General features: G+C 49.1%; 1 pseudogene; it reads left to right on the forward strand.

The window, feature by feature from the left end:
• The first annotated feature begins 234 nt into the window (after positions 1-234).
• On the forward strand, positions 235-978 carry LOC131818900 (vacuolar-sorting protein SNF8-like; annotated as a pseudogene).
• The last annotated feature ends 13,765 nt before the right edge of the window (positions 979-14,743 follow it).

Here is a 14,743-nt window from a genome sequence, read left to right on the forward strand (position 1 = left end):
AAGCAGAGCTGAGAGCTAAAGAAAAATCATATCCTAATAATACCTTCTGAACCGCAACTCTAGAGCCCACATGACCCCTGGATTTTTAGCTACATCACCTAATAGATTCCTTCTCTTGAATAAATCAGTTTGAGTAGGATTCTGTCTTTACCATTCAGAAAGTTCTTAACTAAAATATCTTATAATGATGGGGAGGCCCAGGGTCCCCACAGCAGGGCAGCCTGCCGACCCAGTATGGGATTGCATTGCCGTGGGGTGGGAGCTGGACCCATTGCCAAGAAGCTTGCAGAGGCCAAGTATAAGGAGCGAGGAACTCTCCTGGCTGAAGCCCAGCTGGCCCAGATGTCCCCACAGTTGGGCATGTTCAAGACCAACCTGGAGGCATTTGCCAGTAAGCACAAGCAGGAGATCCGAAAGGAACCTGAGTTCCCGGTGTAGTTCCCGGACACAAGTGTCACCCTTGCGTGGGTCGGCTCCCCTCTGGAAGAGGATTTTGGTCTGCGGTGGGGGCTGAAGGAGCTTTCTGTTGCGACCTGGGGATCCAGAAGATGGACGTGTGTGTGGCCCCGATGCCCAGGAAGGGAGGTCTGTTCACTCTGGAGGGACTACGGCAAGACGTGTCCAAGGGAAGGGGCCAATTCGCCCAGGATGTCAGCCATGACCGTTTGATCAGGGCCATGAAGAAACTAGAGGCACTTGGCACTGGCGCAGGTGCCCCCGCCTTCAGTCGGCGCCAGCTGAGCTCAGTGCGGACCGCCCCATGGAGCTGCAGCTAGCAGGGAGGGAGGGCTACGTGACTGTCGGGGATATCAAAGCCCGTCTCAGGCGGGAGGTCACGCGCTGGGACACCTGCCGAAGGAAGGGCCGGGCCCGCTGGCCCCTCGGGCCCCGCAGGAGGCTCGCCATGGGCTGCCAGCTCTCTTGGCGGACCCCTCCTCCCAGGCCATTACTGCTGAGGCCAGAGAAGCCCTGCCCTGACCCTGGGGGTGTAGAAGGGGGCATGGTAGCGGGCAGGGAGAAGACAGACTAGCTGTCTGTGAATAAGCCCTAACAGCTTTGTTTTTTGCTTTTTTAAAGAAAAATAAACAACATATCCTACAATAAAGAATTCTCATTCAATTGTCTTCCCATACAGTCTTGACGGGGAGCGGAAGAAAGTGCGGTTACAGCTATTTCCTGCAGAATGGCATTGTCTGAAACAATAGATCTGGCTCCCAAACCCTCAAACAACGCCCCCCCCCCCCGAGAAAACAAGCAAGAAGTCACTTTACTAGAATTTAGTTGCATGTTCACTGTCTCCAAAGAGTTTTATTTGGTGCCATTCTTCTTTGGGTTAGTGATGAGAGGACCCCTCCTCTCACCCCCTGGTCAGACTTTGTCCCTCTTACACTGCCAGCTGGTAGGCCTTCCAGAAATCTCCCTAGTGAGGTTTGATGCTCTAGATGGCCTTAACACAGCTGAAATGCCCTCTAGCTATCTATCTATGTCTACACCTTCCGCCTTTCTGTCAAATGTCACTGCGAATCTGTTCCAAGAAGAACTTGCTGCAAGTCTTTTCAATCTTAGGATAGACTCTCCAGGTACCATCTATTTGCAAAGAAATACAGAAGTGGAGCCTAATTAATGACTTGCTTTTCTGATTGCCAGCTTCACAGACCCAAGAACAAGGGGAAAGACTATAGGAATTCTTTTAAGGTCAGAAGAGTCTAGTATACAGAACCATTTAGCTGGCAATAATAGTTTCAGCACAAAGTGTTTTTAGATTTTCTTTTAAAAAATTCAGTGTTTGGTATTTCCCAGGACAAGATGAATTTAGCTATGCCTTGGTTGGTGACTCTAGAAACTACTTTTTATTTGTCAAAGTGATGAATGCTTCAAACTTGAAGGGAGCTAACATTGCCTAGTTGTAGGTCATATTGCCAATAGATGATAGGAACATGGCGAATGGTAAGGATTTGGTAAAAATTTTTCATAATGAGCATTTTTAGGACTTTTATTTTTTATTTTTTTCTATTTTTAGGACTTTGAATAACACATTGTGAGATTGGTCTATTTCTCAAAAGATCATATCTTTTAAAGGGAGTAGGGGCTGAAGAACGGATACAAGCCAATCCCTTTGATGCGTGCATAATATAGGATACTAATACCTAAACCATATATGAACAAACATGTGGAGCCATCTCATTTTCTAAGCTCAACAAAAATAAAAGGGAGGATTGCCCGTGTTAGTTATTTTTTTCCACAATGATTCTTAGAATATACATGAAAATAGGAATCCTAAAAGAGTAGTCAGTATGGTGTACTGCAGAAAATACTCTGGGCTCTGAATTAGGGGAGCTAAACTTTGGCCCAGGCAGCCCTCAGCAAGCCCATTGTCTTGGGTCTCCCTCATATACAGAATGGAGGATTGCACAACTGCCAAGAAAGCGTCCAGCTGTAAACTTGGGTACTAAAACAGAGAACCTGTGGATTGTAATTCTTGTCAATTTCAGTTCTGATCTAAATACAAAATGAGGATCTTCAGAGAACTTTGAAGATGATCACGGTAGCTGAAAGGAATTGAGCTGGAAGAAAAGGAGAGCCTTAATGTCCATACTCTCCACTCACTTACTCACTCACTCACAAATACTTGTGAGCACTTAATAAACACTGGGCACTATTAGAGGTGCTAAAGGTAGAGCAATAAATACACCAACGTCCTAGTCATCATAGAGCTAACTTTCTGGAGGTGAAGATGCATCATAATCTAATGAATATGTACAAAGAAGGCGTGTCAGAAGGTGACAAGTGGGGGTGCCTTGGTGGCTCAGTGGGTTAAGCTGCTGCCTTCGGCTCAGGTCATGATCTCAGGGTCCTGGGATCGAGCCCCACATCGGGCTCTCTGCTCCACAGGGAGCCTGCTTCCCTTTCTCTCTCTCTGCCTGCCTCTCTGCCTACTCGTGATCTCTCGCTGTCAAATAAATAAATAAAATCTTAAAAAAAAAAAGAAGAAGAAGGTGACAAGTGCTACGTAGGAAAGCAGAGCAGAGAGGGAGCGCTCGCGATGGCCCTTGTTTATAAGGTGGCCATTTGAAGAGAGACTGAAAGGAGGTGAGACAGTAAGTCAGGCTATTTCCTACCTAGGAATAGCAAGTGCATGGGAGTGTTTGACATGTTTTAGGAGCAGCAAGGAATCCTGTGTTGCTAGACCACCATGAGCAAAGTGAAGAGTGGTAGAAAATGAGGTCCAAGGAAAGGAAAAATAACAAAAGAAGCTGAAATGTTCTGTTTACTTGAGTATAAATCCCTGCACCCCCTTATCTGTGGCTCCTTTGCTATTGTCATTGGGTAGGGAGAAATCGGCTGGTTCAGTCTAATGGTAACATCTGCTCAGATTTGAGTGGGATCAGAACCCAAGACTCACCATCACTACCGGCCAGACAAGGACGTTATTCCTTGAGAGTAGAGCTGCGTTTCTTTCATTTTCATGAAAGTTTTTAAACTTTCAAGCAAAGTTTAACTTCCTTTATCTCAGGGACTTCTGTCCTTCCTTTGCTGTAGGGGGAAGCCCTGTTGTATGCCTGCTGAACTGACTCAGGTGTGGTGGGTGTGGGGGAACAGGTACCCGGCGCCCATTCCAACCTCCCTCACATGTGTCTTCTGATACCAGAGACTGGAAATCTAAGAGCTACCTGTTCTGGACTCCTCTGGAGCAAGATTTGGGATGTGACATCATCTCCCCCGATGAGTGCACTCGCAACCCTCAGAGAGGTCACAGTGAGGCTTTGCACTTCTTTCCCCATCTCTGTGATCCAGCAGGCTTTTCTGAGGTACATCCCAGCGTCTGGCCACCAGAGTCACCAGTGTCACCAGGGCCCAAAGGCAGTTACAAAGGCGGCCGCAACAAAGGCTTTCAGAACTGTGTTAGGACTTTCGTTGGCCCTGGGTACTCCTGCCTCAATGTGATCCTTCCTTGTTAAGAAAATAATAAATCTGTATCCCAGGATTGTACTGTGGGCAAATAGGAGTATATTATTATATGAAAACATTTAATTCAGCCTAAATGTTCTTTATTTTTTCTGGTTTTAGAAGAATTTTAAGTATTTTTATGGGCTCTTAAAAGTCTCACAGGCCCTAGACACTGACTACTGGGTCTAATGGGTAAATCCGCCCTGATGGCATTTGGTCCCCTAGACTGCAGCTGAAGTGGTGTGTTTGTGGGGCCCCGATTTCTTCTTTCTTTCTTGAAGATTTTATCTATTTATTTGACAGAGATCACAAGCAGGCAGAGAGGCAGGCAGAGAGAGAGGGGGAAGCAGCCTCCCTGCTGAGCAGAGAGCCCCATGCGGGGCTCGATCCCAGGGCCCCGGGACCATGACCTGAGCTGAAGGCAGAGGCCTTAACCCACTGAGCCACCAGGCGCCCCAGGAATCCATTCTTCATCTCTTTCCTCCTTCCCTGGCCTGCAGCACGCTCGCCTCTGAAATCATGGCTCTCCGGCTTCCTCCAGAACGAAGGGCTTGCCTTGTCCACCCCCCGGATTGGTGGGTGACACGCAGCGCCCTTCCCTCCTCTCCCCGGGGTTCCTCACCCTCCCGCCGCCCGCCTCGCTCTCGTCTGGTCACACGAAGCCCGCGCCCTTGTCAGCGCGGGGACTTCAGATCTGTTCGCACTCCGCAGACGCGGCTGACTCATGCCCCTTCACCTGTCCCCAGATCCTGGCCATCTCCTTCTGTGACCTCAAAATCCATGTCAACCTTTCGGATTCCTTGAAACCAGGTGCGTTTCCTGGGCTCCGAAGCTCCCTCTCTGGCCCATGGGCGTCGGCAGAACCGCACTCAAGGCTCACGGAGCAGGTCTGCTTCTCAGGTTCTTGTCCACTCGCAGGAGAGCCTGACCCCCCTGCCCCTGCCCATCCCAGGACGTCTGTCTGCGGCTTCCCTGGCAGCTGCCCCGCGTCACACGATCTATCCTACTTCGTCCACCGACTCCGTCTGCCTTCCCTGCTCCCGTCTCGCTGGAAAGACCGGCCCCTTGCGAGCCCCCGTGTCCCAGACGTGACCTCCCGAGACCCCCCGGAAACGGACGTGAAGTCGCGGGACGCGGGACCGGACTCTCGGCAGATGATCACTCATCGGGCTTCTCGTCCTCTCACGGCTCCTGGTCCTAGTCCGCCCTCTCGTTCTTTCCGGTCTTGTGTTTCCGAGTGACACTGCGTTGGGAGGAAACTGGTTCTGCGGACGTGGCTCCTGTCCCGCCCCGCGCCCCGGAGCGCAGCGGCCCCGCGGCTCGTGCTTCTCCCTCGCCCGCCCGCGCGGAGACCCGGCCGTCCCGGTCGCTTCTCCCCGCATCAGCCGCCGCTTCCGTCCCTCGGCTTCTCTGCCCAGCAGCCTCACGACGCCACCCGCACAGCTGTGCCCCCACTAGAGCGACCTCACTATTCTCAGGTGGGTCCCCCAGACACAGACCCCGAAAGGAGGACGCCAGCCCTGGGGCCACCAGAAGGTAAACGCGGATGTGACACCGAGGCAGGGAGGCGGGCCGTGGGGAGCGCGGCGGCGGGGTAGGACTGTGGGCCCCGGGGGCTCCGCGTCCCTGGAGGTCTCCGAGAGGCGGTGTAAACTGCTGCCTCCCGCTCTCTGCAGTCGGGGGCTCTCCCGGGGGCCTTAACCCACAGGCGTCCATTCATCCGGCCCTAGTATGGGCCAAGGCAAACCCCGACCGCCGGATAAGGGCCGGATGCAGACGGGCATGCGTAGTAGCCGCAGCACGTGTGCGATGCTCGGCGTCGCGGAGGCAGTAGCCGCAGCACGCGTGCGATGCTCGGCGTCCCGGAGGCAGTAGCCGCAGCACGCGTGCGATGCTCGGCGTCGCGGAGGCAGTAGCCGCAGGACGCGTGCGATGCTCGGCGTCGCGGAGGCAGTAGCCACAGCACGTGTGTGATGCTCGGTATCGTGGAGTAGGGGTGAGGCACCAGCACCATTCTATTATTTCCCAGCCCCAAGTTATACCCTACCAGGTCCCCATCCCTGTTCCTAGTTCCCCATCCCTTCATTCAGTGCACTAGGTACTCAGGGGGACACTGTTTTGTTTATCCTCTTGACCAGTAAGTTGTCATTGTCTCAGTTTTACATAAGGAGAAACTGGGAAGTTAAGATGAGGGACCCGTGGGGGCACCTGGCTCACTGGGCGGGTGAAGTGTGCAACTCTTGATCTGTGGTCATGAGTTCGAGCCCCACACTGGGGATAGAGTTTGCTTAGGAAAGAAGGGGAGAAAGAAAGAATGAAAGAAAGAAAGAGAGAGAGGGAGGGAGGGAGAGAAAGAGAGGAAGGAAGGAAGGAAAGGGAGGGAGGGAGAGAATGAAAGAGAGAGAGAGAGAGAAAGAGGGGCACCTGGGTGGCTCAGTCGTTAAGCGTCTGCCTTAGGCTCAGGTCATAATTCCAGGGTTCTGGGATCGAGCCCCACATTGGGATCCTGCTTCTCCCTCTCCCACTCTCCCGGCTTGTGTTCCCTCTCTCGCTGTTCCTCTCTCTCTCTCTCTCTCTCTGTCAAATAAATAAAACCTTTTTAAAAAAGAAGAAGAAAGAAAGAGAGAGAGAGAAGGAAAGGGAGGAGGGAAGGAAAGAAAAGAAGAAAGACAAAAAAGTTGAGTAATTTCCCAAAATTACCCAGCCAGTAAGTTCTGGAACTGTAAAATAAAGACTCTAACATTCACGCATTTTCTAGTATAGAAGAAAACCAAGGACAGAGTCTTGGAGAATATCCACCATTATAAGAAAGATCCTGGAGTAAGAAGAGAGGGGTTCGGAGTAGAAGCAGGGTCAGAAGGGTTACTTTGGAGCTGTGGGGTGACCCTTTTCATCTAAGACTACCTTCTACAACTGTTCACCACCTCCATGTCTATCCATGCAGCCTTCTAAAGCTCCTACTGCAGAATTTACTGTTTTCCTCCAGAGACCCTCACACAATTCCTGAGAAAAAAATCAGATACAGTGCCATCTCCAAAATAAGTAATTCCTGGTAAAAATGTAATAAGTACTCAGTATTATTAACAACTCTGTATTGATCACCTAATAGGGGCCAGGCACTGGGCTAGATGCTAAAGTACAATGATGGACCACAAATACTCCCCCACAGAAGGCATGAGTGGATGAAAGACATAGTCTAATTCTGAATATGAAATATACCACATTCTCAAATGGACTTTAATTGTACAGAAGCATCAGCTAATTAGGGCCACTTACCATGTGCAATTAAGGTGAATCTAGTACTCAGTAATTTTTTTCTTAGTTTGGTTCTGCCTAGACATATTTTCAACATTAACAAGGGTAGATAATGTTGATAAGAAGAGGGCAGACTCTTCATGGGATTGCCGTGAGGAAGACATGAAATAATAACTGCCAAATCCGACACATTTTAGGTAATTTATCACATTTGCCTGCGTTCACCAGTTGTGGGTTCCACAAAAATAGATGCTAATTTATTTCATTTTTTTTATAATTTTCTGTCAACTTGATTGAGATGTAATTGATATGCATGTAATTGATAAATATATGCAATATAACATTGCATGAGTTTAAGGTGTACAATACAATGATGTGGTAAGTACGGGTCACCACAGTAGACTTAGTGAGCATCTGTTACCATCCATAGTTGCACACTCTTCTCCTGCAGGGGGACTTCTCAAGACTGGCTCTTGGCAACCATCGTCGTCACCAGAACTTATTTATCTCATGGGATACTGATTTATTCTCATTTACTCATATATATTTGGCTTTTCAAATAATGCTTAGCACACAATACATCTTCAGTGAACCTTTATGGGCTCAATGAATGACACAGGTACTATTATTCCGATTTTACAGATGAAATAGATACTCCGAGAAACTGAATGATTTTTCCCCATTTCTCAAAGCTAGTTGTTAGAAGAGTTAGGATACATGAGGTCTTTCCAAATCCCCTGTACCTAAGGCCCCCTGTAGGGCAAGCAGCACCGCGCCGAGTCCTCAGCCGGCCACCCATACGTGTTGTTCATTCACCACCGTCTCAGTACAGATGTCCTGGCTGTTGGCGTTAAGGGACGAAGGGTGACAGCTGCTCCTCCTCTAGAGCTCTGCGTGATCTCCTTGTTCCTTGGGCTTCCTCTCTGGATGCCTGCTCCGCTCCCACTCCAGAAACTGTGGACTCCCCCACGGCTCCAGCCTGAGACCCACTGACCCTCGGGATAGTTGCCTGCACGTCTGTACATTGCTTCAGCTCACACGGCGATGGCTGGTGACCTGACCTTGAGAAGCTGCCAAGTCCTCCCCTCTGAATGGGCCAAGCACTGCCGTGCATGTGCCACGGGGGAAGGGAGCCCGACTGTTCCAGGGAAGCTGGATACCAGTGAGAAGCTGGGTCGGCGTTCCCATCGCGCTTCCGCACCTGTGCCCCGCACACTCCGGAGCTCTGAAGCCCTGAGCCAGGTGACTTGCTGCTCCAGACATACACACGTGGAGGGACTCACCTTGACTCAGGCGTTCACGGCTGTCAGGTGTATGTCGCGGTTGCTCAGGGCGTGAAGCCAGAGGGCTCATGGGAAAGGGAGTTTCTGGACGCTTCTCCTCTTGGAAAATAAAGAGCTTTGTGACTGGTGCCCCTCTTGCTTCAAGGCACCACAGTGAGAATCAAGCACACAAATGGGGAGCCATGGCTACTCGGCCTGCATCGGGGCCCCAGAACAATCTAGCTGTGTGCTCCAGGGGGCACTTAACCTTTCTGAGCCTCAGTTTCCTAACTAGTAAATGGACGTAAGGTTACCCGTCTCAGGGAGTTGTGGGGACAAAATGAAATACTATGTATACGTGACTCACGGGGACGGTAAAGAAAACCGTGCACTATCACTGAGCCGGGACGCCGGGAAGGGCAGGTGCAGGCAACACCTGCCGGATCTCCGGGGCTGACTTCGAGAAGAGAACTGGAGGTCTTAAAGCCAACATTCAGGGGAAACTGAGTTCTCCATCTCTGTGAGGAATCAAGAACGAGCTGACATTTGTTAAGCTGAGAAAGTTCCCCGTGGTTCCTATGCAGTCCTTTACTGGTCTCACCACCATTACTCATAGTAAAGCCTTTGAAACAAAAAAAATCTTGTATTTCTATAGCAAAAGAGAATGGGAAATTGGGGAAAGATATAATAGTTTCCACTCATTACTGTATTTCAAATGTTGTAGTAGGTGATTTAGTTAGGTAACTTTTGTTATCTCATTTAATTCTTCCAATCTTCCAAAACAGATCTAACCAGTCCCTCTTTGGTGTTTTTTTTTTTTTTTTAAGATTTTATTTATTTATTTGACAGAGATCACAAGTAGGCAGAGAGGCAGGCAGAGAGAGAGAGAGGAGGAAGCCGCTCCCTGCTGAGCACAGAGCCTGATGCGGGGCTCGATCCCAGGACCCTGAGATCATGACCTGAGCTGAAGGCAAAGGCTTAACTGGCTGAGCCACCCAGGCACCCCCTCTTTGGGCCTTTGACACTACTAAATTATTATTCTCCTCTTTTAAAAAATTAAGATATAATAGGACATATTATATTAGCTTCAGGTAGACAACATAATGATTGGCACTTGTAGGTGTTACAAAATAATCACCACCTTACGTCTGGTTAACATGCATCACCACACATAATTACATTATTTTTCCCCTTGTGATGAGAACTTTTAAGAGCTACTCTGTTAGTAACGTTCAAATACATAACATCGTATTATTCACTATCATCACTGTATTGTACATTACAGCCTCAGGACTCACTGATAACTGGAAGGTTGACCCTTTGACCTCCCTCTCCCATGGTACCCGTCCCCCAACCTCCACCTCTGACAAATACTAATCTGTGTGTTCTCTGTATCTATGAGCTAGGGGTTTTTTTTAGATTCCACATATAAGTGAGATCATACAGTATTTGTCTTTCTCTAGCCAACTTATTTCACTACTCTTGTCTCCTAAGCAGAAGGCAATGGGGGATCAGTGTAGCTAAGTAACTTACCCAAAGTTACACAGCAAGCAGGTGGTAACTGAACCCAGAGTGTGGCTTCAGAGCTTACTCTTTTCCTTATGCCTAGAAAGGGGAAGGCCAAGGAGACTGTCCTAAAGAAAGAAGACAGGGTCATCACAATGAGGAGGTCACGAGCAGCCCAGGAGAAGTAGGAGGGCACTGCAGTGTCCTCAAAGACAGAACCAGAGAAAGCCCCTGTGGGGAAACTCCACAGGGGCTTTCTCTGGTTAGATCATAAATTCTGGGAAACCTTGGACCTCCCAAGAAGTTGCCAGCTGCACCTGGCCCAGCCAAACCACATATCCAAAACCCAGAAGAAAAAGTAAGGAGAAAATCAAGAATGGACAGTTTGTTGCCTAGTCGCCAGGGATGGTCTCCATATTGAAATGATTAAAAGCAGACTAAACAATGCAAATACTTCTCTTTGTCGTGTCAACATTGCTGAAGTTAGCCAGAGAGCAAAGCAGAGGGTTTAGGGAAAGGCATGAGGTAAAGAGAGGAATGAAACTGCTTTTCTCCCTGGTACCAAGTCTCCTCTTCAGAAACACGTCTGGGTAAATTGGAGACACTCGCCAGTCATCGTTATTGAATGCGGCCTTCATGGTGGCACACCATGGTGTGGGCTGGTGCACAAGAGAACTGGAATAACCGCTAGAGACCCTGGGCTGGTTGGCCCTGCCTGTAGCGCATTCTTGCATTTTATTAGAGTACTAATGCAGATCTGAGGGGAGGCACAAAAAGCCAGAACAGTAGGACATTCCCCACTGTTCCTTCCCACCCACTTCCTAGGAAAGACCCAGCTTTGAGTATACGTAAGATGGATCTTACACTGGCTCTACTCCGTGGTAGGGAGGTCTATGCGGTTCTCATAGTACAAAATGTAATTAGCATCTGTTCTATGGGGTCCATCACGAAGAAGACTGAACTGTCTGTAGACACCTTCGAAAGAGGGTTCCATGACATTTCTCAATCAGAGAGAGGGAGGTATATCCAAGTTTCCACCAGATACCTCAGACATAGGAAAACAGGTGAGAATTAAGGATGGACTCTCTGACACTCAGGGCCCAGAGGTGACCTCTTCATTGAGGATTAACAGCTCAGTTATCTCATGCACTACTTCTGCATGATTTTCCGATATGATCAAATACTACACAGTCACAGCAGTTCTTGGGAGCCTGTGCTCACCTCTGTACTGATCTTCACGTCTTCCAAGTCCTTACTGGTTAACGCCTTTAATGCCTGCCTCCAAGTTTCTGTCCCCAGGGAATCCTTCCCCGCAGAACCCGTCATTCCTTCATTTCAGCTCAAGGCAAATGTTAATAACCTTTCTTATACTTCATGTAGAAATGTTTTTAAATGATTAGACCAGTAACCTGTCTGATAATTTGTAAACTGTTTAAAATTTGCAAAGCACAATTTGGAAAAAAGAAGAGAATTAGTTCCCTGTAATCTTACCAACTTGGAGATAAACTGTTCATGTCATGTATGTTGGTTTCCAGTCTTTCTGTTTTCTTTCTCACTGCTTTATCAACACATTCTTTTTCTCCATTTAGCAAAATATATGAGTATCTCTTTTACATATTGGTCTGTCTCTATATCACTATATCTTTTTGTACACCTTAAGGGTGAGGAGTTGTCCATAACATTTTTAATAGCATCCTTACAAAGCCCATCACAGCTCCCTGCAGGAAATCATGAATAGTTGGCATGTATGTAGGGCTTCCTATTGCTGGACCAGTCTAAGTACTTACATCCGTTGATCCACTTAATCTGTGTAATTCTAGGTGACTGGTTTAATTATTACTATTATTCAAATTTCACAGATAAGGAAACTGAGGCATAAAAGGTTTGAATAATTTGCCCATGATCTCATAGCCAGTAAGTTTAGAGCTGGAATTTCAACCTGAACTAAACTGGCTTCAGACTCAAAACCATTGCCATGTATGGCATTAGTATTCATTGAGCACCTAATAATTAGCGTTTTCTACAATTATCTTTTTCTTTAATTCTGCAAGTTAGGAACAACAGGTGTGAATCTTCTTGGAGGTCAAACAGCTGTGAAGTGGGGTAGCCAAGTCTTCCTAATCCTCAAGCCCATCTACCACCAGCACCAGCACCAGCACCACCATCCCCCGCAACCACCGCCATCATCATCGCCAACATCCCCACCACCACCACCACGACCGTCACCATCACCACCATCATCACCACCACCATCACCACCATCATCCCCACCACCACCACCACGACCGTCACCATCACCACCATCATCACCACCACCATCACCACCATCACCCCACCACCACCACCACGACCGTCACCATCACCACCATCATCACCACCACCATCACCACCATCATCCCCACCACCACCACCACGACCGTCACCATCACCACCATCATCACCACCACCATCACCACCATCATCCCCACCACCACCACCACGACCGTCACCATCACCACCATCATCACCACCACCATCACCACCATCATCACCACCACCACCACCACGACCGTCACCATCACCACCATCATGACCACCACCATCACCACCACCATCACCACCACCACCACCACCTGCCTCTGCTAATTAGCTCGGTGTCTGTCCTTACTCTTCCTTTCTCACGCCCCAGATCCTCAGCTCTTCGAAGTAAGGATACGTGTCGCCTTATTCATCTTTATAACCCATCACTTAGCACAGCTCCCAGACCATGGTTACCACATCCAAATACTTGAAGGAAGAAAGGACTGTAAGAGTCGGTTTGACAGACAGCAACCAAAGAAGATATTTTATATGCGATTAGTGAACACCTGTTTAAACAGAATTTGCAGTGCACGCTCTGGGTTCTTCTTTGCAGACTCGGGTCTCTAACACAAAACAAAATGAAAAGTGTACATCTTCCACATTGGAAATCTCCAAACTCCACATAAGGAATGTTGCCAAGAGCCCTGATACAGGCCAGTCCCGCCCCAGCTTACTCCAGTTCTCTGAAGGGAGACGTGAATCCGACTCTTTCTCGCCCACGTCCCCGCCGGGACCTTCGTTCTCCACACCTCCTACCTCACGGTGGCAAGTCTGTTTGCGTAGGAGCTGGTTTGGTCACAGCGCCCTTTTTCAAAGGTCTCTTTTGCCTTGTATCAAGGTTAATATAGTATCAATTGTTACTTCAGGATGAGCTCAGAGCTCTGCAAAGTCACTGTGGGCCATTAGTTATTGCCACATCCAGTTGCACGAAGCTTGTGCCGAAAGAGGACTGATGTAGGTTTTCATGGCCCATTTTCCCTAACACATGGTTGTGTTTTAAGAAGGCACAGAGCTGGGGCGCCTGGGTGGCTCAGTGGGTTAAGCCGCTGCCTTTGGCTCAGGTCATGATCTCGGGGTCCTGGGATCGAGTCCCGCATCAGGCTCTCTGCTCAGCGGGAAGCCTGCTTCCCTCTCTCTCTCTCTCTGCCAGCCTCTTTATCTATCTGTGATCTCTCTCTGTCGAATAAATAAGTAAAATCTTTAAAAAAAAAAAAAAAGGCACAGAGCTGAACGTGCAGTTTGGGCGTCTTGAGTTTGGGGGTTGGGGATTTCTTATTACAGTTTACTGCGAGAGCCTCCCATGCGACTCTTCACCTGTAACCCTCCTCTCCCTTGGAAATTCTCCCACTTTCGACTTTGTAAAAGCCACAGACACAGGCAAGCTCTGGCCTCAGAGCAGGGCTGACCTTCTGGTAGATAAAACTGGCATAAAGCTGAATTTGTTGAAACTGGAAGAAACACAGTACCAGTAAATCAGTTTATATGCAAGCAATCAGTACTTGCTTTGCTTTAAGAGCCCCACGAGAGACGGACCGAGAGTGCGTGGGAAACAGCTACGTTTGTCAGTTCGCCAGGGTAGCGGCGAAGAGGGATCTGGGGTACTTTCCATGGTTCATCAAACGCAAGGTTACAGGGGCAGGAAACTGCCGAGAGGTCTGCTTTGTCTTCTTCTCTAATTACGAACTAGGAGAGTTAGCTGTACGACCTCCGCAGGTGCCCCGACGGACGGACTGTAAGCAACTGCAGGTCTTCTGACCCGAGCTGGAGCCAGGGGCTAAGGGCTCGCGTTTCCCGAGGGCGCAGGAGCCGGCAGACCCCGGGCTCCGAGCTTTGCTGGAACTGACTCACTGCAGCCTCACACCGGGCTGAATCTCGACGATAAGGGCTGTGGCCCTCCTGGCTCTACAGATAAAGAAACTGAGGCACGGAAACGCTCAGGAATTGGCTGCCTCTTGGGTCACGTAGTTAACAACACGGGGACAGGAACTAAGCCTAGGGAACCTGTCTTCAGAGCATGTGTCTGATCCCTGAATGCATAGATGTGACCCAAGAGGGACTGAAAGACGCCTCCGTTCTTGATTCTGCAAGGGCTCCTCCGCCGCGGCCTCCCGTCTGCTGGGCAAGTCCAGCTCCGGGCAATGACCGGACCTGCTGTCGACTGAGCTACTTCTGCCCGAGCCCTGCTTCACTCGGCCCTCGCGGCAATGGGTAAGGCAGAGGCGGTCATGGCCAAGCCCAGCACGGAGGGGCCGAGGGTTTAAGTATTTGTCAAAGACTTCAACAGAGAGGGGAGCCAGCGCTTGGATCTCCTTGGGTCGGACTCCAAAACCTCGGCTTCCGAGACAGATGGTAGAAATCAGAGGTTGTCAGTGTGATGTGAGATTAGGAAAATGGAAAAAGGAGAAGATACACATATGGAAAGTCTGAGTGAC

This window comes from Mustela lutreola, chromosome 1 (assembly GCF_030435805.1).
Source record: "Mustela lutreola isolate mMusLut2 chromosome 1, mMusLut2.pri, whole genome shotgun sequence".
In the NCBI taxonomy this organism is placed as follows: Eukaryota; Metazoa; Chordata; class Mammalia; order Carnivora; family Mustelidae; genus Mustela; species Mustela lutreola.